The sequence below is a fragment of the Ambystoma mexicanum genome, chromosome 1p (genome assembly GCF_040938575.1).
Source record: "Ambystoma mexicanum isolate Mex_15411 chromosome 1p, UKY_AmexF1_1, whole genome shotgun sequence".
Classification (NCBI taxonomy): domain Eukaryota; kingdom Metazoa; phylum Chordata; class Amphibia; order Caudata; family Ambystomatidae; genus Ambystoma; species Ambystoma mexicanum.
In genome coordinates, this window is record NC_090921.1 from 49,490,716 (window position 1) to 49,512,989 (window position 22,274).

Here is a 22,274-nt window from a genome sequence, read left to right on the forward strand (position 1 = left end):
TGTATTATGTGGTGTGGCATGATGTGCAATGTGGATGTGGATGGATGTGTGATATTTGTAAACCTGGATTGTTCTCAATGTTGTGCAGCTTCAAATTGCATGTGGGTTCTTCTCAAGTACATTGTGGCCTTCCCTGATGGACATTGGCGTACATCTTTATGTCATTTGTCCTACGGACGGCTGTCTACACCCAGTTGGAGTATGTATCCCCCCCCAATCACACCCAGTTGGAATATGTATCTCGCCCCCCAATCACACCAAGTTGGAGTTTGTATCTCTCCCCCCAATCACACCCAGTTGGAGTATGTATTTCTCCCCTGCCCCAATCACACCCAAATACACACTGCCATGTGCTTGCCCTGCTACTCACCAAGTAGCCACGAACGTTGTCCGGCTTGTCGCTCCATGTAGCGTGGTATGGTTGAGTTCCGCAGGACCATTGAATTATGGGTTGATCCAGGAAACGGGCACAACAACGTGTGATTATCTTGTTTGCGTCATACCATTTGGACATTGATAGAGTGGAATTGCTTTCTGTTTCGGTAGACTACTTCATTGTGATGTGGGACCACCAATTCCACATGTGTACAGTCGATGGCCCTGATGCAACTTGGGATGCCTGCCAGTGAATAGAAGCCAACTTTGGTGTTTGCGATCTCCTGGGCAGTCCGTGGCAGGAATATGTGTTCACGTGCATGCTTCAGGAGGGCATTGAGTACCTGGTTCGTCGAGCATGAGAATACTGGTTGTGAGATGCCGTGCATCTGCCCCACTGTATGCTAGTAGGTGCCTGTGGCCAGGAAGTGGAGCACGGTCACCACCTTCAGTAGAGGGGGGATGGCAGTTCTGATGTCTTTGAGGCTCACAATGTCGTCATGTATCATGTCCACGATGCTGGTGATGGTATCCCGGTCCAGACGGTACAGGGTGTGCATCTGCTCAGGGGTTAGGTTAAATGGACTGGCTCGGATCCTGGGGATTGGTGGCTGCTTCTGTGGTATTACTAGGTGCCCTGGTGGTGCTTGCTGTGCCTGTCTTGCCCTCTTCCTCCTCCTCCTGCGTCTCCTCTGTGCTGCCTGTTGTTGTTGCTGCTGCACTGCAATCATATCCTCCAGCCCATGTAATGCTGCTAGTATTGGAACCATCTTGGTGTGGGAAGGGGTGTGGTGTGCTCCTTTTGTGCTGGCACAGTCTCCATTGCCTCCACCTGTGCTGATTGTGTCCACCTGTGGCAGGTGGGAACACTGCTCAGTTCTCTTAACGGGTGGTTTGCGATGCTGGTATTAGCGCCATGCCGGTAAGGGATTTTTGGGGCTTTACCATCCCGCTATTTGCATGCCCGCATGGCTTGTGATGGTGTGCTATTAGCGACATGCCGCTATTTACTGGATGTAGGGTCGCGCGCCCGAGGACTAGCCGCTATTAGTGGCACCGTACTTAGCGGTGCCGCTAATAGCGGTAACCCGGGTCGTAATTGGGGTTGGGATTTAACGATACCAGCATTACATTACCGGTAACGTTAATCCCTTAACGCACAACGTGTAATGAGGCCCATAGTGTTTGAGTCTGGTATACTAGCTGACATTGAGTCGTTCTTTGAACTTAACTCTCTTCAGGACACGTCAGCCACGGTTAGAAGGCATGCCTTTAAGGTGTACATTAGGGGGATGTATATCTCTCGGGAGGCTGGGGTGTTGAAAGCCATTAGAGCTGCCCTTGGGCGCTCTGAGACCAAACTGAAACGACTGGAGCAGCAATGCTCCACGGGTGCTGACCCCAACATACTTGCCCAAATCTCGGATGAACTCCAAGTATATAACACACTAGCTACCAGCGAAGTTCAATATTTCAGCCGCCCACAGGCCGCCAGGAAATACGGGGAGGGAGACAGACCCGGGAAAACGCTAGCGACACTTGTGAGGGGGGAATTGGGCTGAACGCAGATCATCTCCATCAAAGATCTATATGTCATCACTCAGTGGGCGGGCCAACAAATATTGGATATATTTACTAAGTTCTACAGGTCCCTCTATTCTCAGCCCGCCGAGCATACCTAACAACACATTCGAGAGCTCCTTGACCAGATCCCCACTACAGAAATCTCTCCTCATACCCGGGACCAATTAGACTCCCCTATTACACTAGACGAGATAGTGACGGCCATCTCGGACTTACCCAAAGGTAAGGCGCCGAGCCCTGACGGGCTCACCACAGACTTCTATCAAGAGACCTGCCGTTTGAGGTCTGGAATGAAGCACTTCGTGCCTCCATCCATCCCCCTTCCATGTGTGAAGCTGTCATCACGGTACTGCTCAAACTGGGTAAACCCGATGACGAGTGCGCGTCCTATAGACCTCTCTCCCTCATGAACCTTGACACAAAAATCTTTGCCAAGATCATTGCTAATCGCTTTCTGCCTATTATGACACACTTGGTACAAGAGGACCAAGCAGGCTTTGTCCCTGGCAGGTCCACCTCCCATAATATCAGGAGATTGTGCAATGTTATGTCCCGTATAGATCAAGACGTCCAGGCTGTAGAGGTTACGTTGGACGCTCAGAAAGCCTTTGATATGGTCTCTTGGAAATACATGTGGCTGGTGCTCGAAACAATGGGCGTTGGCCCGAACATGATTGGGTTTATAAAACTATTATACAGCTCCCTTGTGGCGCGAGTAAGAGCTAACTCACTAACATCTGAGCTTTTCGCGCTCTCCAGGGGTACCAGACAGGGATGCCCCTTCTCCCCGATACTCTTTGCATTGGCAATAGAACCAATGGCGGACTTTGTCCGTGCGCGACACGCTCGCAAAGGAATAAGACTGTTAGAGGATCCCAAAATTATATCCCTATACGCAGACGATGTCCTACTATACGTCAGAGATCCCACAACCCACCTCGATCCCATACTGAGAGATATCACTCGCATCGGCACCCACTCCGGATTTACATTTAATTATTCCAAGTCTGAGATCACTAAATCTAACCTACAGCCCACCACCGAATATCCCCTACGCTGGTCCCCGTAGGGTGTTAGATACCTGGGCGTACAGATATCCCTCACCAGATCCACCCTGCTTGCCGATCATTACTCAGCGGTAGCACAAACAGTTGAGACTAAAATCTCACGATGGCGCACTCTTCCGTTGTCCATGGCTGGCCGACTATCTCTTATTAAAATGATTTTGCTCCCCAAGCTCCTATACACTTTTAGCAACATAACCATATGGCCTGGGAGGGCATACTTCACTGAATTGCATACACTATGTGCACAATTCCTTTGGCACTCTGGTGTGGTGCGCAAGAAGTGGACTGACATGGCGCTCTCATACAAACGGGGGTATCGCTGCTCCTGACCTGACACTATATTGGATTGCAGCCCAGGCCCAGCATGCCACTCATTGGTACCCTGGCTCCCGAGCGTGCCCACATGTCAAACTCGAGCGGCTAGCATCCGCTGGCATCAACATAATGTCTTTAATACTACACCGACACTATTCACCTGATTCCCCTATTGACCCCATTGCTGTGACCTTGTATGCCTGGACACGCTTTGCTAGGCTCGACAAGCGGGCCCCACCCCATACTACAAATGGCTCCCTGTGTGGGCCTTCCCTGGCCTGACGCCCATGCTGGATACTCCTTTGGCCCAACTCTGGGGAGCATTAGGATATCAGGCGCTATCTGACTTCTATCCTGAAGGCAGATTCATAGACCCCAAACTTGGAGACAGGGGCACACCAGATCCCCCCCTAGAGACTCTCCAATGCTACAGTCTCCGTGCTGCATTCCGCACCAAATGGCCCTCCTTTCTGCATGAGCCCACAGATGACCCTGCGATAGCATATATCGCTAACTCGGGCAGTGCTCGGGGCGTCGTCTTTTCATTGTATCAAATCCTACAAGACATCACCCCCACCCAAGCTCTTGGGGCGCGCAACGATTGGGCGGTTGAACTGGGCCTGGAAATATCTGATAGAGTTTGGGAGGATATGTGCCTTCACACCCAAAAAGTCTCTCTCAACTTCCGGTTTCACGCCATGCAATATAAACTCCTCAACAGGCTTTATTATACCCCACGCAGGACCTCAGGGTTTACTCGCTCCGAGGTGCACATCTGCCCGCGTTGCAAGGCGGAAGATGCTGATCATTTACATATGTTCTGGTCCTGTAACAAATTGTTCGACTTCTGGGAAGGTGTTCTGAACACACTCACTGCAGTAACTGAAACTGTAATTGACCCTGATCCTCTAGCAGTTCTGTTTGGGGTCTGGAGGACTGACGACACTAAGCGCCTGAAAAAGTTTTTGAATATAAGCTGTATTATTGCCAAAAAATGTATACTCCAGAGCTGGAAGTGCTCCTACCCCCCGGTCCTTCAGAAATGGCAGGGTTTGCACACATGGTCACGAAATTGCGAGGAGGAATACTTGACCATGCTTCCCGCCCATTCTCGCCCCAAGAACATTTGGAGCAAATTTAACACGTATTTCAACAACCAGAGTGAAAGCACGCCCAGGTCTGGTTTGTCTCCGGCCTCCGCCCATGCATCGTGATCTCTCTTGTGTCCTCCTCTCCTTGGTGATGCTCTGAGACCACTGCTGTAACTGATGTATTGCGATCAATATGTTGCTCTATGCTATGCCTGGTTTATATGCTTGTTGCCTTGATGTTTGTGCCTTATGAACCTCTGCCGGCAAAAATAAAAGTTTAAAAAAAAAGAAATCTTGGATAAGGTTGCATATATACAAATCCAGAAGTTCCAGGAACGTCACCACCTTTTAGAAGCTCGCCTATCAGGTTTCCGTCCACAACACGGAACAGAAACCGCCCTCATTGAGTTGAAGGCCAAAGTCGATGAGTTGAGGGAAAAAGGGAGATCAGCCCTCCTTCTCTTACTGGACCTCTGAGCTGCATTCGATCTTGTGGATCACAAGGTCTTATGCAGCCATCTAGATTCAGCTGTACACTTCTCCAAGGAGGCCATAGTCTGGATTGAATCATTCCTAAGTGACAGGACCATGAGGGTCTTCTCCCCAGCAGCGGCTGCAGACCCCATTCCGATTACATGCATGGTGCCCGAGGTCTCTTGCATCTCTCCCACTTTGTATCACATATTCACCAAGCCCCTTTTGGATGATCTTGACCATCTTGGTATCACCTACACTATTTATGTAAATGATACTCAGATTCTCCTCCCACTTCCTGGGGACTATGGTAAGGATTTGGCCTTTGTGAATAGAGTTTACCTCATCATCCAGGCATGGATGGCTACGCACGGTATATGCCTGAATGATGAAAAAACAGAGCTCATCATCCTGGGTACCCCCACGAATCTCAAAACAGTAGCCCCCGAATATACCTCCTTCATAATCGATGGTAACCTCATCAAGGTGGCCACTGAGGTAAAGACCCATGGCTTCTACCTTGATTCCACGCTCTCTTTCACTAAGCAAGTTAACGCTACGGCCTCTGCCACTGCCTACACTTGTAAACTTATCAGAGCCAGCAAACCTTTCCTCTCTAACAACAGTTGCATCATCCTGCCAGAGCCCTCATTCTGTCCAGGCTGGATTATTGCAGCGCCCTGTATATTGGCTCTATCCAAACCCTCCAAAATAATGCCCTTAGAGCGGCCCTCGGCATAGACAGGAGAGAACATATTTCAGAGATAAGGCGTCAAGCAATTGGCTCTCCACTAATGGTAAAATCCAACTAAAAACCACCTTGCTCACTTCCGAATCACTGAATAATGCAGCTCCTAGTTCTCTATCTAAGAGATTCCCTAGAAGGGCCTCTTCCAGACCCACTAGACTAATCAATACTAACTGCCTTACCATTCCCAGGTTTAAATTATCAAAGGTGGGGGGCAGCAGCTTTCCTGTCAAAGCAGCCCTGCTTTGGAACTCCCTGCCACCCTCACTCTGAGCTGACCAATCATACCAAAGCTTTAGACTCAGTTGCATCCATTGGCTTAAGTCTACTGATCACTAGGTCTGCCACTCTTACCACCCTGTACATTAACCTTTCATTTGCTGCTCCTAGCTCTTAGATTTAGCATCCTCGTTTTGCTCCTACCTTGTTCTATGATGACATGTAATTGCTGCTTGTATACTGTGTATTTATTCCTGTAACATAAGCTGCAAACTTTCCTGTAACCTCTGCGCCCTGATACCTTCGGGTCTGGTGCGCAATACAAATAAATAAACAAACAAACAAACAAACTGTGGCTCTACTTAAACACTCGCCAGCGCAATGTGCGTGCGCATAGTGTTGTGGACAAGTGTTTGGTGTTACTGGCATGGTGGAATATTGAGAGGATCCAGCATTCTTACTGCATTCTAGGGATCATCCGGAACAGTCTCTTAAAAAATATTGTGGACCAATTTAAACACTCACCAGCGCGAAGATTGTACGCTAAATATTGTCAATAGGTGTTTGGTGCTACTGGCGTGGCAGACTATTGAGAGGATAAGATATATTTATACCTGTGTATAATAAGGGGTTGCTATTGGACCCATCAGATTACCATATGTTGGCAATGACGAATGTCTGTTCAAAAATCTTTGCCACCTTGCTTCAATCTGAGATTAATGGTTGGTTTACACAAAACAGACACTTTTTGCGCCAACAGACAGCTTTAGATATGGCTTGAGTACAATGGATAACATCTTGGCCTTACATTACCTCATTTCTGGAACAAGATCCAGCAAGGTCAAAAAAACGTTATGTGTGTTACGTGCATTATCCCACTGATTTTAGCCGGTCAAGTGGCACAGCGAGTAGAGCGCCCGCTTTGACACCCGTGCAGAGCCTGTTAACGCAGGTTCGAATCCCGGCAGGGCCAAACTCAGCCTTTCATCCTTCCGAGGTCGATAAATGAGCACCACACACCGTGGGTAATAATAAGCAGCGCTCAGATACCTGAGGGTTTGTAGCGCTATATAAAAGCCTAATTATTATTATTATTATTATTATTTTGACAGTGTTGACAGATTGAGGCTTTGGTCAAAATTAAGGGACTGGGAAATTTGTCCGTATTTAATGCACTTTGTTAGGCATACTGAGACCCTAGAGTCATTCCACATGGACACGGAGGGGAGACGAATTAAAACCATCAAGACAAATATAGGCCTAAGGCAAGGCTGCGTCCTAGCGTCTGTATTATTTCATCTTTATCTGGCTGATGTGGACGCAGTCTTTAAGGATATCTGCTGATTTCCCCCCCAAGATTGGGAATGAAGAAATACACTGGCTTACTGAGGACACTGTTGCCTTGGATCACACACCCAGGGGACTACGGAGCTCACTACAAGCACTGTAAGATTATGCAACAGATAATGTACTGACCAACCCATGATCTAGTGCTAGTCCCTCCCGTCGACTTATATATTTTTCTTTGGCCACGATTGCACCAAAGTAGCTACAACTAGCGAGCCAACTAGTCGAAATGTATGCCTCTCGGCCATCATTTTTGATATCTGCTCACAGCTCATGCCACCTTGATCATACCTGTGCATGCTATTTCCGAATCAACGTGTGATACCCTGCATACTCTTGCTAATATGCTTACATGCCTTATCTATTCTGAGTCAATCCTACCTGTATTCACGTGTACCTGATCATGCCATCCCGCGGTTACTTCGTGTAACGCGCCATTTTTGCTGTGACCTGAGCCTAGATAATCACTTGACCCTACTTTGAATGCACATCTCTGTTATTTAGTGTGCCCTGCCAGTTTGCTGTTACTTTGTGTAATGTGCCATCCTGTTGTTACCTGTGTTTAGATATTTACCCGAATTAGCACGCCACTTCTGTATTTCTGGAAGTAAGTGCGCCGAGCTGAAATAATCCATATCACCTGACCCCCTTTGCACTGGGCGAATCCACCTACACCGCATCTTTTAACCCATACCTCCACCTCTCAATACTGTGCTTGTATCCAATTCTCTGGAAAGAGACTAACCTACCCTCATTTATGCCATTTGATACTGCCCTAGGATTTCACCTCTACCACATAGTAATCTCTGCTCTTAACGAGGCAGATTACTTGCACCCAACCCTTTGGTATTCAGTAACTCATTCAAAGCCTTACTGCACCCAATTAGGCCTACCCGTTCTCATTCATACCAACTACCACTAGCGGAACCACGATTGATGCAGCACACAATGCATGCCACTGCACATCAGTTAATTGTTCTCTGGACCACACTGACCTTAATTCCTGATCCTACTGACTCTACTATTATCTTTAACGTGACGGCAATCAACACCATGGTCACCACTTTAGGCAACGCAAGAATCCCACTGGAGCTAATTAACCCTAGCTTACCAGTACCTACCATCGTTCACACCCAAAGCCCACCGAGAACCAACATACCTTGTGACCTCACACCTAGAAACTTCAGACTCTGCTCGAGACTGACTAAGTTATTCGAACCTCCTGCCAGCCTTTCAACTACTTATGCCCAACAAAGTAAACACCTCCTTAACAAACAAGATATCACATCTAAAAAGTTGAATCATACCAACCTAGATACCATTCCCAAACCGAACCATAGAATGCCCAAACAGAATAAACCTTCATCCTTAACAGATGATCTCAACAGCAAAGCTTCTCCTTTCCTATTGGCAGGGAATCCTGCTCCCCACCTTAAAGGAGCCGTAATAAATGCAAGCTGCTTGCAGTGCCAGATAACTATATTATTCTCAGAGAAGACAGAGCTGAAACTCACGCAGGCGGCTTCGCTATTATTCCCAAATCCAGTCTAGCAATGAGACTAGTTGCCCCACTGCATGTCAATTCCTGCGAATCCCTTACTGCCAAGCTACCTATATCAAACTCCCAAACCATTACTATCCATCTCATATATAGACCCCCAGTCCCAATTGGTACATTCGAGGAAGACATCTCCACAATCCTCTCAGATATCGTAAAAGATACCTCACAGGTACTTCTACTGGGGGACCTGAACGTGGGCTTCAATGACTCCAAAGACCCACAAGCAATAGCCATAGCGAATGCCCTTACTGAGCTTGGCCTCACACAAAAAGTGACATTACCAACCCATGAGAAGGGCAGAACGCTGGATTGGGTGGCTGACTATAATTGTGACACTACTATCACCGCCATTACCCCCCAGGTATGGACTGACCACTCACTCATAGCTTTCACATTAAACGCCAAAACATCCATAGTTCAAAACAACCCCATATCACCCCCCACGGAATAAAAAGAATATAACTACCGGCAAACTACTACCACTTATACTCTCCACCCTAAATTCATTACCTGATACTACCGATCCATTGATCGTAGTAAACGAATCCCACTGGAGCTAACCCTAGCTTACCAGTACCTACCATCGTTCACACCCAAAGCCCCCCGAGAACCAACATACCTTGTGACCTCACACCTAGAAACTAGGTGTACAACAAAGTCATGACAGAAGCCCTAAACACTATTTCCCCTTTATAAATGAGGAATAGCAAACCCAAAGCACATCTAAATGCCTGGTTTACTCCTTACTTAAAAACACTAAGGCAAATAAAGTTAATCTTATTAACATCTCCACCAAATGCAAAGCTGAAATACAGCACTCTAAGAAGGAAACTTCCAACAACGGGATCCTGCAAGCAAAATCAGGCACTAAGGAATTGTTTGTGATTCGGAAAGAACTTGAGAACACAATCCCCGTACCTGATAATTGTGTTAAAGATAATTAATGGTGTTCTGACATACAGAAGGCCCTCACAGACAAAATCTCTAGCCTCCAGGTTAAAATTTCCAAGATAAAAACTAAACATACCAATTACCACCTCACAAGCTTGCACGCCACCTACGCTACCCAAACCAACACAACGCTTCAACTTCTCTAAAATATCAATACTAGAGGTCGAAAAAATCATTCTCTCGTTTAAACCATCCAATTGTCATGGAGACAAATGTCCTGCCCAAATTATACAAGACACAACCAGAGACTTAGCAGCATTTATCTCTAAGCTTATCAACACATCATTTACTACTGGTACTATCCCAAGAAACCGCAAGGAATCATGGGTTCTTCCACTCTTTAAGAAACAATCGCTAGACCCCTCCATTCCCACTAATTATAGGCCCATCACAACGGTGCCATTCCTTCTAAAGATTTTAGACAGGATGGCTTACCTTCAAATTCAGAAATTCCTCCAGCAGAACCAACTTATTGGTGTCCGGCGATCAGGATTTAGGCCACAACATGGCACGGAAACTGCCCTTATCGACCTTAAGGCCCAGATTGATGAGTTGAGAGATAAAGGTAAATCTGCCCTACTTCCTCCTCAATCTCTCAGCGGCATTTGACATGGTGGACCAAAAGGTCCTCTGTAACCATCTAGACTCAGCAGCACACTTTTCTCAACAAGCCATAGCCTGGATCCAATCATTCTTAAGCAGCAGAACGATGAGAGTCTTCTCTGCCACAGCAGCAGCAGACCCTATTCCCATCACCCGTGGAGTTCCTCAGGGGTCATGTGTTTCCCATACCATGTATAATATATTTATCAAGCCCCTTTTTGATTATCTAGACTGTCTCGGTGTCACCTACACTAACTATGCAGATGACACGCAGATTCTCATACCGCTCAGATTCTCATACCGCTTACAGGGGATTATGATAAGGATTTGGCCTTGGTAAATAGAATATACCTCATCATTCAGGCATGGATGGCAATCCATGGTCTATGCCTGAATGATGACAAAACAGAATTTATTATTCTGGGGACTACAACTAATATTAACAGACTGGGCCACAAATAAACTTCCTTTGACATAGACGGCAACACGATCAAGGTCGCCAAGGAGGTAAAAACCCTAGGCTTCTACCTGGACTCCAGCCTTACCTTGGTAAAACAGGTGAGTGCATTGGCATCCTCCACACTTACAAATGTAAGCTGATTAGATCGGCCAAACCCTTTCTCTTAACAAGTAGCTGTACCACATTGGCCAGAGCACTTGTGTTGTCCAAATTGGACTACTGCAATGGCCTTTATCTTGGCTCCAATAAATACATCACCAGAAAAATTCAAACTTTGCAAAATAATGCCCTTTGAGCAGCTCTAGGAATACCCAAAAAAGAACATATCTCGGAGGTAAAGAGGCAGACTAACTGGCTTTCCACTATTAATAAAATCAGGCTAAAAACTGCCTCATTAACCTTTAAGTGTCTAAACAATGCAGCACCCCGCTACTTAATAGACAGAATCAACAGAAGCCCACTCTCCGACCCACCAGAGCAGCCTACTCTAACTGCCTGACAGTCCCCACTTTCAAATTGACTAAAGTTGGCGGCAACAGCTTCCCAGTCAAAGCTGCCCAACTCTGGAACTCCCTCCCCCCTCTCTAAGAGCGGCCCAAACATTTTCCAACTTCAGACTGAATATAATCAACTGGCTCAAAGAAAATGACCACTAACACTAATATGGCCCTTTTGTTTTTTTCTGCCCTTTTGTACATATGTAGCTTAACCCCTCGCCTGCTCTATTGTGTATAGACATACTGTACATAGTTACTTCACTACTGTAATATACTGTCACCTATGACCATGCATTTGGTAACTTATATCCTGTAACATATGCACTGTATACTTATTCTGCCCAGCTTGTCATTATTTTCTAACTGTACTTCACATCGTATCTTGTATTACTAGTTGTAACTTTGTAAGCTGACAATATCCTTGTTCCTGCACCCTGATACCTTCAGGTCTGATGCACATTATAAATAAAATAAACAAACAAACAAACAACACAGTGATAAATCTAAATAAGACTAAGGTGATGGCAATAGGTGTGCCTCTGCGCAGTAAATCCAAGTGCTGTTGCAAAATAATGGGAGTGGCACTTGATGTTGTATCTTCTTATGTACATCTTGGTATGACTATTTTTACTAATCCCTCAATAAAACAGTATGAGAAAACTGTGACTAGAAAGGTGATTAGTAAATGAAATATTACCAAAAGTGTCCTTGCTGATAGGGGTGTTCATTCTATTGAGGTTTTCCTACAAATGTATAGGACGAGTATTATATAGATCTAGAGTTGCTCACTGAGCGACATATTCAATGGCTCGATAGACTAGAGAAAAACTTTGGAAGTCAGTATTGAGGTTACCAAAGTCGGTTCCTATTGAGGTCATTAGGTGCAAACTAGGTATAACATTATTAAAAGTACTTTGGAAAGTACAACAGGATAAACTATATGTTGAACTTAAGGCGCAGAGTTTGGCAGAAGATATCACGATGAGCCTGATAGAAAGAGACTGCCTGGTCAAGAAAAGTAATCCTTTAATGACAAATATTGCCACAGCTTCTGTAGTGTTGCTACAGACTCTATGTTTGGAACCTCAATGTTGACAACCCGGAACTGCTAGAACTGTTCACTCAAAGCTAAAAAAATTAAAGCAGGAGAATGGGACCTTTCATTAAATGTTGACAAACTTGGTTTCAAAAAGCAATATATACAATATGCTACTCAGGGTTTTAAACTAGGGTGCCCGAGTGAATACCTTTTTAAATATTGTAGCTATAACCTCAAGCGTTTTATAATCTACTTAATATATTACCATGCTATGAATACACTGGTGCTTGTGAAAGGGGCCCCTAGGGGTCCCTCGTGCTGTGGAAACAAGGCAAATAACCATACACGAAAAGATGCGCCAGACACGAGGTTCAAATTCCCAATGCTAGGGTTTATTGCAAGCAAAAATAATATCAATTGGCCAATTCTGATCTCACGCCCCGCGACGTGAGTTTCCTAGACCTCGAGGGATGCAAGAGAGCGAATTACGTACATCAGTTACATATATACAAAATGCATATCATACAATCAGCAATGTCATGTTTAACACCCCTTTGAACTCGGGATGACGATGGACATATCCAACGAGTATGACCATTATGACACTTTCGATGTCTATTCTAGTAACAATGTGCAATTAGAAAGTGCGGAAGAACTTGCGGAAGAAAGTGCAGAACACGGTGGTTCTGTTCTTGGAAGCAAGCTGCACATGGGGGAAGAGCCACATTCCAGGCTTTGCTATCTATGAGGTACTATTCGTGTCCTGGGAGCCGACACGTTCTAAAGGGCTTTGCGAGGGGAGGCCGTAGGAAGAGCATAATTCAAGCCTTTAGCTGTTTTTTATTGTAACATATTCTACCATCGTACGAGACTGGCTGGCAGCTGTGAAGTGATTAAATGCCCTGCAGCTCTCTCCCAAGGCTACAGAGAGGGAGCGTGGGAATTCCTCTCTGGGCTACTCATGAGGAGTTTCAGCTAACTCTTCAGTCCTGTGACCTTGTCCTTTCATATTCAGACAACAATGTTAACAGTTTGAGCAGATTAAGCAGAATTCACATGAATTGCAAGCTGCAAAGCAGTTTTAGACAGAAAGCAATGAGCAATGGTTAACAAGCAAAATGGCGATTCTTGCTACGTTTAAAATGGACGCTCGTTGGTCAAGCATAGCAGTCTATATTTATATAATTTGGTGCATAAGACGGTTGGCCTACGACCATCAAGTTACGTCTGTCATTCAAATGAAGGGTATTCATTTTTCCAGATTGACACTTGGGTTGGTACTCCTATTGAAGAAAGGAAATGTAGATACTGTAAATTATACCTGGAGACATCAAGGCTTATATTGATAGGCTGCCCCATGTTGAGTCAATATTACTTAAAAAGTTATGCCAAACTGGTCAGTGAAATAACATCTATTTCCCATGATCAATTCTGGGCTCGAATATACTCTGCCAGATCTTGGGTTATAACTGGGACAGCCTATTCTACCTGGAAAAGAGTGGTTATACCTTCATAAGTGTCTTACTTTTCTCTTATGTAGCTTGGTATTGACGGGTGATGAAAAAGAAATTAGCCTTAAACTCTTAGGATAGACTATAACCGGTCTGACGATGGAGTATTATTAAATATGTTAAATATTGGGAATATGAGGATTTTAATTGTTTGTATCTATTGTATAGGGACTTCTATACTTGCATGATTTATATTTTTATATGTTATATAAATTGAATGAATCGTAATGTATGTATTGTTTTAATTGAATTGATAAATGTTTCATTGTGATTGTGCAAAAGGTTTATTTTGATATCCATAAGCACGTAAATAAAATAAAACAAATCTAACTTTACCACATTCTTCTGCCATTATTGCCCATGATATATCAGCAATGTCACCTTTAGCAACAGTTGACCTGTTCAGGACTGAGCCATCATGATGATTCATTCAGGGAACCCAGAGTTGTTCTTACATGTTTGACCCAAGGGAGGCTTGTGTCCCCATCAAGTGTCAGTATGTGAGCCAGTGCTTCATGATATTTTTCCAAACCCTCTGTATGACAAAGCCTGAGTCAATATAATACCGGCTTTTAGGCAGCACCCTTCCCTATTGACAGGACATCAGTTCCCAAACACACAATCGCATTGGGTGAACTTAGTGATAACATCAGCAGGTTTTTTTATTAATGTATTTTCTTTTGTAGTGAGGACAGTAAAATTGACATTACCCCAGATTTGTGCCCCACACAGAGAAGGCATAACAGCTTGTTTTTTTTGTTAATCTCTAGTACAGGTGAGACAGCACCTTCTGCATTTCTATTAAAGAAGCTCTTGACTACAGCGCTATATTTTTCTAAAGTAGTTCCTGCTTTATACAACTGGGCAGACCAAGAGCCACACTCGTGAAATCGTACTCATAAATTATCATGAAAGACAACTTGTTTGCGAGCATGATCCCAGGCTTTTACACCTAGCTTTTGTTGTTTGGCAAATCTAGGCTAAAACGCCATTGCCTGTGTTTGGTATGTATTTAAAACCAATTACATTTCCTTCCAGATCTTCAATTAACGAGGCCCCGGTGGTGCTTGGGTCCTGAGGGAGTGTGGCTAACAGGACAGCATCATCTGCACAAAACAAAGCTGGATATCTTTCATGTCCCATCCTTGGTGGATCAAGGCAGCCCTTCATTAGAGCAAGAATAACCATGTCCATCAGGTGTCACACAGGGAACTACTTCTGGGGAAACATAGCAGCTATTACCTTCATCTGTAAACTCCTCCTCAGGTGAGTGGCGTAGGACCTCCACACCCCCATTACAACATCCAGTCTTGAAGGTAAGTCCGGTTCAGACTAGTACAATCGACCAGCACAGGGTCTGCACTCTTGCCCCAGTCACCTGAGGCGGGCCAAATGCCAAACTGAGTAAATCAGGTGCACATGGGCATGTCCAGATTACAGCAACCAGCAATGCCTGGTGCTAATAGGGACTGGGGCACCGTAACCAATGGCACCTAACATTTAAGGAAAACTTATAAAAACTAGAGCGAATGTGGCAAATTAAACTGTTTTCTCACATTTTATTTTATCAAGGAAATCCTCAAATACTGGCCTTTCATTTAATTTAATTACTTGATCAGTATATCATATTATTTATTGAGAGTTATCTGGGTGATGGACACAGCTGGGTCCTTGTTATAATATAGTTTGCTGCACCATGACATCTCATGATGTAATATGATTCTGGAGTCCTATTGTTAAGAGGGGCGGAAGAAAAATATTCCACCATTGAGAGAGAAGCGTTGGGAGTGAGGTGGATTTTAGAGCATTTTAAAGGTCTCATTTGGGGTGCACCGAGTGAATTGAGAATGGATCACAAACCATTAATTCATGTTTTAAGCACTAAGAACATACAATTAATATCACCACACATCAAGAGGTGGATTTTAGACATTATGCAATATAATGTCATCGTGAAGTATACACCAGGCAAATCAAATGTTGTGTCAGACTGCCTGTCAAGGTTGCCTTGGGATAGCGTTGGAGAGGAGGTGCAATGGGGTGAATGTCTGGAAGATCGAGACATGGACTATGTAATAGCACATATCAGGAGGAGTGTATCAAGGCAAGAGACGAGGATATTGAACAAGAACATTTGAAAAGAGCTAGCAGAGGTGATTGGAAAAATATTGATCAGAATATCAAGTTTTGGACCAAGATAAAAGATGAAATTTCTTATGATGATATGTGTATATATAGGGGAGATCTCATTGCTCCTCCAATTACATTGAGAGAGAAAATAATGGTCATTGCTCATGAAGGACATGTAGGAAGAAGCCTTACAAAAAGGAGAGAAAGGGAAGTGTATTGGTGGCCTGATATGTGGAATCACATGGAACAATTAGTAAGAGAGTGCACCACATGTGCAATTAGTGATAAAGGGAAGAAAACACAGCTTACACCATTACAACCTGTTGAAGTCCCTAAAAATATATGGACCAAATTGGCCATTGATATAACAGGACCGTTTGTAACCTTGGAGTCTCAAAAAGTGTACATTTTAGTTTTGACGGACTATATGTCAAAATGGGTAGAGTGGGGTGTGGCAGAAGAAACTGTTACTGCTACCAAGGTAGTGAGATTCCTAGAAGAAATCTTTAATAGAGAAGGAGATCCTCAAGAAGTAGTATCGGACAATGGTGCTCAATTCATGTCTTTAGAGGTACAAAGGTTCATGAGAGAAAGAGCCATTGAACATACAATGACAGCCTTATATCATCCTATGGCAAATGAGATAGTTGAGAGAATGAATGGATTCATAAAGAGTATAATCCAATTAGCAATTGCCAATAACTTACCATGGATAGATACTCTAAAGGAGGTATTAAATTGTTATATAGAGCTACCCCACAATCAGTCTCGGAAGAAGAACCGTTCACTCTGATGAGAGGCAGAACAGCTTCTAATAGGTTAAGGTCGGCTTGGCTTATGTTGAAGAAAAACAAAGAGATTAGCATGGATGAAATTGTGGAAAGAGTGAAAAAGAGACAGGCTGAATGCAAGAGATACTATGATGACAATAAACATGTGAAGGAGAGTTCAATTAAAGAAGGAGATTGGGTTTGTGTGAAAGAACCAAGGAAAACATTGAAAGGAGAATCCAAATATAGGGTTCCACAAAGAGTGGAGAAATGTTCAAATAAGTCTGTCATTCTTGATGATGGTAAAAAGTGGTCCTGTGATGACATAGCGTTGTCAAGAGCAAGGATTCCTTTGGAAGAAGAGCAAGTGGAAAAAGATACTAGGAAAAAAATAATGGGGGTAATTCATAGAATTCAGCGCACAAGTGGTGCACACGGCTGGCGCACAGTGAGCGCGTGCGAATCTCTGCGCCAGCCGCGTGCGCTAAAATCAATTTCCACGCACAGCATATTCACGGATTTTAGCTACCAAAACCAGCCGTGGTGCACAGTGGCACAGCGACCCTGCAGCAGCGCCAGTTACGCCCCCAAGAACGCCCCTTGCGCAGGGAAAAGCCATCAAAATCCCCAATCCAGCACAAAGGGCTGCGCTAGCCCTGTACCAGCACGGCAAGCGGGTTATGTGTATTACTGGGGTTCGGGGGAAGTTTCACACGCGATTTCAGCAGGGTATGTGTATTTCAGGGCTGCGCAGGAAGTTTCACACGTGATTTACCTGGGTACAAGTATTTCAGGGGTTTGCGTGAAGTTTCAGATGTGATTTCAGCAGGGTATGTGTATTTCAGGGGTGTGCGGGAAGTTTCACAAGCGATTTACCTGGGTACGTGTATTTCAGGGGTTCGTGTGAAGTTTCACATGCGATTTCAGCAGGGTACGTGTATTTCAGGGGTGGGCGGGAAGTTTTACACGTGATTGGCCAGGGTACGTGTATTTCAGGGGTGCGCGGGAAGTTTCACATGCGATTTCAGCAGGGTACATGTATTTCAGGGGTGTGCGGAGGTTTTACACGCGATTTTGCTGTCAGAGCGGGGAACACATATTTCGGGGGTGCGCGGGGAGTCCTACACGTGAATTGGCAGTGTGGGTCCTCCCAGGTGACCCCTCTACCCCCCTCATGGCCCCTGCAGGCAGCCACACCACAGGGGACTACCCTGCACCCCTGGTCATGTCCCACAGTACCCCCACCCCCAGCCGTGAGGGGCACCTGCCAGCAGGCCCACACTCATGTCCCCCAGCCTCCCCACCCACCCAGCATTGACAGGCACCTGCCAGCAGGCCCTGACACATGTCCCCCAGCCCCCCTATCCCCCCAGCATTGACAGGTACCTGCCAGCAGGCCCCCACTCATGTCCCCCAGCCCCCCACACCCCCAGCATTGACAGGCACCTGCTAGCAGGCCCCCACTCATGTCCCCCAGCCCTCCCACCCCCCCCAGCATTGACAGGCACCTGCCAGCAGGCCCCGACACATGTCCCCCAGACAACACGTCATCACAATCTAGATCCCTGGCTCTTATGGCCACCCAAATCCCACCCCACACCACCCCAGTCCAAACACCCAACCAAGCTTTACATCCACTCCAAATTGAAATCCCCATTACATGATAGATCACAAATAAGCAGTATGCGCATGAGTACAAGTCTATCAGACCCACACAATGGAAACACATAACTGAGAAAACCCACATTGTGATATGCATGAAACCAATGAGAGCAGACCACACATTGCAGTAAGAAACAAAAATGTATTCAAATCAAAATGAAGGAAATGAAATCAAAACACACAATAATGCCAATAATAACCAAAATGCAGCATGCCCCAAAAAATGATAAATAAATAAAATGCGATTCCAAATTAATCCAAATGAAAATGTGTCCAAAGTCACCGTCCAAGAAAGCAAATCCAAAGGGAAAGAAAAGCGTAATATCCATTGCTCCATGGTGAAGAAAAATAAAGATGAAGGAGAAAAATCCACTGTAAAACTATGTACAAATAGCAAATCCAGGGTCCATGAGCCCAAGGACATAAATGAAACCTACAATGAAACCTACCTAATTACTAACTATATACAAAAATGTGGGCATAGTCCATGCGCCCGAAATGAAAGAAAAAAGAAATTAAACTTAACACTAATGAACTATATACAATGGCGGCGGGCAAGTCCAACGGCTCACTTGTTGATGTCATGGGCCAGGGCATCATCGAACTCCTGTTCAATGTCTTGGAGGCAGGCCTGTTCTCTGGCACCGAGGTCTCGCAGGGATAACGCCATGTCCACCTCCAACTCCCTGCGAATTCCCTCGAGGCACTCAGCCTGCCTCAGTGCCCTGCGCATGGAGTTCTCTGCCCTGACCATTGTGAGCCGTGCCTCCTCCGGTCGCTGCCGCTCCACACCTATCTGCTGGCCCAACCGCTGCCACACGGAAGACACTCCCATTCTAGGGTCCTCCTGCCCTCCGGCCGATGCCTGCCCCTCTGATGTAGATTGCCCCGAGCCATGATGCCTCCAACGTTGAGCCTGCCGCTGCCTCCGACGCAACTTCCTCTGCTAGCACGACGGCATCCAGGCTGATGGAATCCACCGACGCCGTCGTGCACGTGCCCTGCCTGATGATGCCGGCACATCCTCCATCTGCTGGGGTCCAGTTGCTGTGGTGTCCACCCCTGCTGGACCTCCGACTCCCGACTGTGGCAGGGATGGGATCCCCACCGAGCTGGCTGCCTTGGTCAGGGCAGGTCCACAGGGGGCCCTGGTGGCATCTGGGCCGGAAGACGGCATGGAGAACGACTGGCGCATAGACTCCACAGAGGAGGAGAGGGCCGCCAGAGTGGCCGACACATGTACAAAACCCCCGACCATGGACACTCTCAACTGGGCCACGTTGGCACGCTGCTCTTCTTGATGACGTGCGTGCTCCCCCCGGGAAGCACGCACGTCATCACAAATGTCACGCGTGCGCAATGCAACACCAATCAGGACCTTCTCCATAAAGCCAGGGGTCCCCTTGTCCGCAGGTAGAGGAGTGTCAGATGACATGGACATCCCACCTACCTGCGGACGGGCCTGGGATGGTGCATACCAGCTGGTGCATGGTGGTGCAGTTACAGTGTCAGGGACAGTGACATGCACAGGCCCCTCCACGGCGACCTGTGCTGCCTCCGGCCCGTGCCCCTGGACTGCACCACTTGCACCAGTGGTACCACCCCCACCAGGCCCCATGTGCGGCTCGTTAGCGGCCTCCTCCTCCTCTGTGGAAACCACCAACCTGGATGGCTCCACACCGTCTTCCGCCGTTGCAAGCCCCTGTGGGGCTCACCCACCCCTTCCGCTGCAGCCGTAGTGGCAGACGCAGCACCAGTCCCCTCACTCCCGGACGATGGTAAATTCTGGGCGGGTGACTGGGCCTTGCGTCGCCAGCCGGTGATGGCATCCCCGCTGCTTTGCTCCACAGCGCCGTCTCCGCCCTCTTCATCACTTGCCGCTGTGTAGAGGGAGACATAGAACACAAGCATCAGAGTACTGTACAATGGTCCCCTAGACAGGAAGCAATAGCAGATGAGTGGCACGGTCAAACATCACTTCCATCATGCCCCTCCACAACACATGGGTCAGTGCAGGCAAAACACATGCAGTAACAGGCATGGCGCATGCAATGAACAGTAGCATACATGTCCAAGGGACTCTTGAAACATACAATGCTGGTTTGAAACTCACATGCATCATGGGTCATGCCTATCACATGCACACAGTTCACTGTAGTTTCATCCATCTGGCCTTGTACACCCCAGATACAGTGGATACAAGGATGAGTAGGCTGCATCAGTGAATCTGAACATTGTCACAGACATGTGTCATGCATCCATGGCATTTACAAGTCACAGACACGCAAGTCAGACACACAGACATGAACAATATACATGTCCATGACCGCAGCACCCATCTCTCACGCCCCATCCATGTCCAATAACAGAGACAGGCAGGCATTAATGTGTGCATTCCGCATGCTGCTCCGCATGTTGCATTGTAACACATGCACCTATCATGTGGTTCACACATTACTGGTCTCACATGCATGACCATGATCTCCCTGCACACACACATATGTACATGGCCTATGTCAGACATACAGGCAAGTATCAGACAACCAGCAACCTGCAACATGCCCTGTCTCACACAGCAATGCTTGGCCACTTACCGCTCAACTCCAGATGGGTCTGCCTCTGAAGGATCTGGGCGTGGAGCGCTGGGGCTACGTGTTCCAGGACCCTCATCTGGATGGTACTCATGCTGCCCCGGCCCCCCTCCACGAGGCGCCGGGCCTTTACGAGGGTCCTGGACCTCAAGTCCTCCCAGCGCTTCTTGACTTGCTTGATACTGCTGGTTGCCACCCCCTCCACGTTGATGGCAACCACAAAGTCGTCCCAGATCCTATCCCGTCCTTCCTTGTTGGCGCGTGATGTTCCGAAGAGGGCATCATAATGCCCCAGGACATGCTCCACCAGGACACTAACTTCCTTCTGACTGAAGTTGGTGGCCCTCTGCCCCTCTGGCTGGGGGTCACCAGTGGTCTCAGATGGTGTTTGCCCCGACATGGCGACCCCCGAGGCAGGCGTGGGTGGGCAACTGGGTCCTGGGCCTGGGCTGTGGAGTGATGGTATCCCAGTTGGGAGTCTTCTGTTCCAGCAGGGGTGGACACAGCAACTGGACCCCTGTAGATGGCTGATGTGCAGGCACCAAATAGCAGGGCACGTGGGCAGCAGGCAGTCGGGCAGCAGCAGATGGCAGGTGGGAGGCTGCTCGGGGCTCTAGGGGGCAGGAAAATGGCCTTGAGGGCAGGAGCATGGTCCTCTGTGTGTTTTCGCGTGGCCAGCTTGATACGGAGTGATTTGGCACGTGAAAAAATTGCACGTCAGCGTGTAATTCGAGGGAAGGCCCTTAGCGCGTAAGTGCGTCAGCACACGTATGCGATTTCATTGGACCAAAGGCCCTTAGCGTGTAAGTGCGTCTGTGACGTAGCGCGCACAGGAGTTGCCCTTTCGCATGTAAAACATCCCGCGAAACCCTGAAATACACGTACCCTGCTGAAATCTCGTGTGAAAATTCCCGCGCACCCCTGAAATACACGTACCCCACTCAGTATATGCGTGCTTTTTATTTGTGCACACTTTTGTAATGCGCATGGATGCTACCGCATGCCTTCGTGTGGTGGACGTGTTTAGGCATGTGCGTGTCTTTGCCCGTGCGCGGGTTTGCCCTATTCGATTCCATGAATACGTGTGGTTCGTGTGCGTGTGGGCGTTCTGTGTACTTCCCAGCAGTACTTCCCCCGTTACGCCTTCTTTTTAATGCATTATTCCCCATTCCGCATGTTAAAACCCTGTACCGCCTACTTTTGTTTTGTGCTCTGTGCTATGTGCGCTTAGCGCACGCTGTTTGGAGACGTGTGCGCCAGCGTGCGCCATGCACAGATT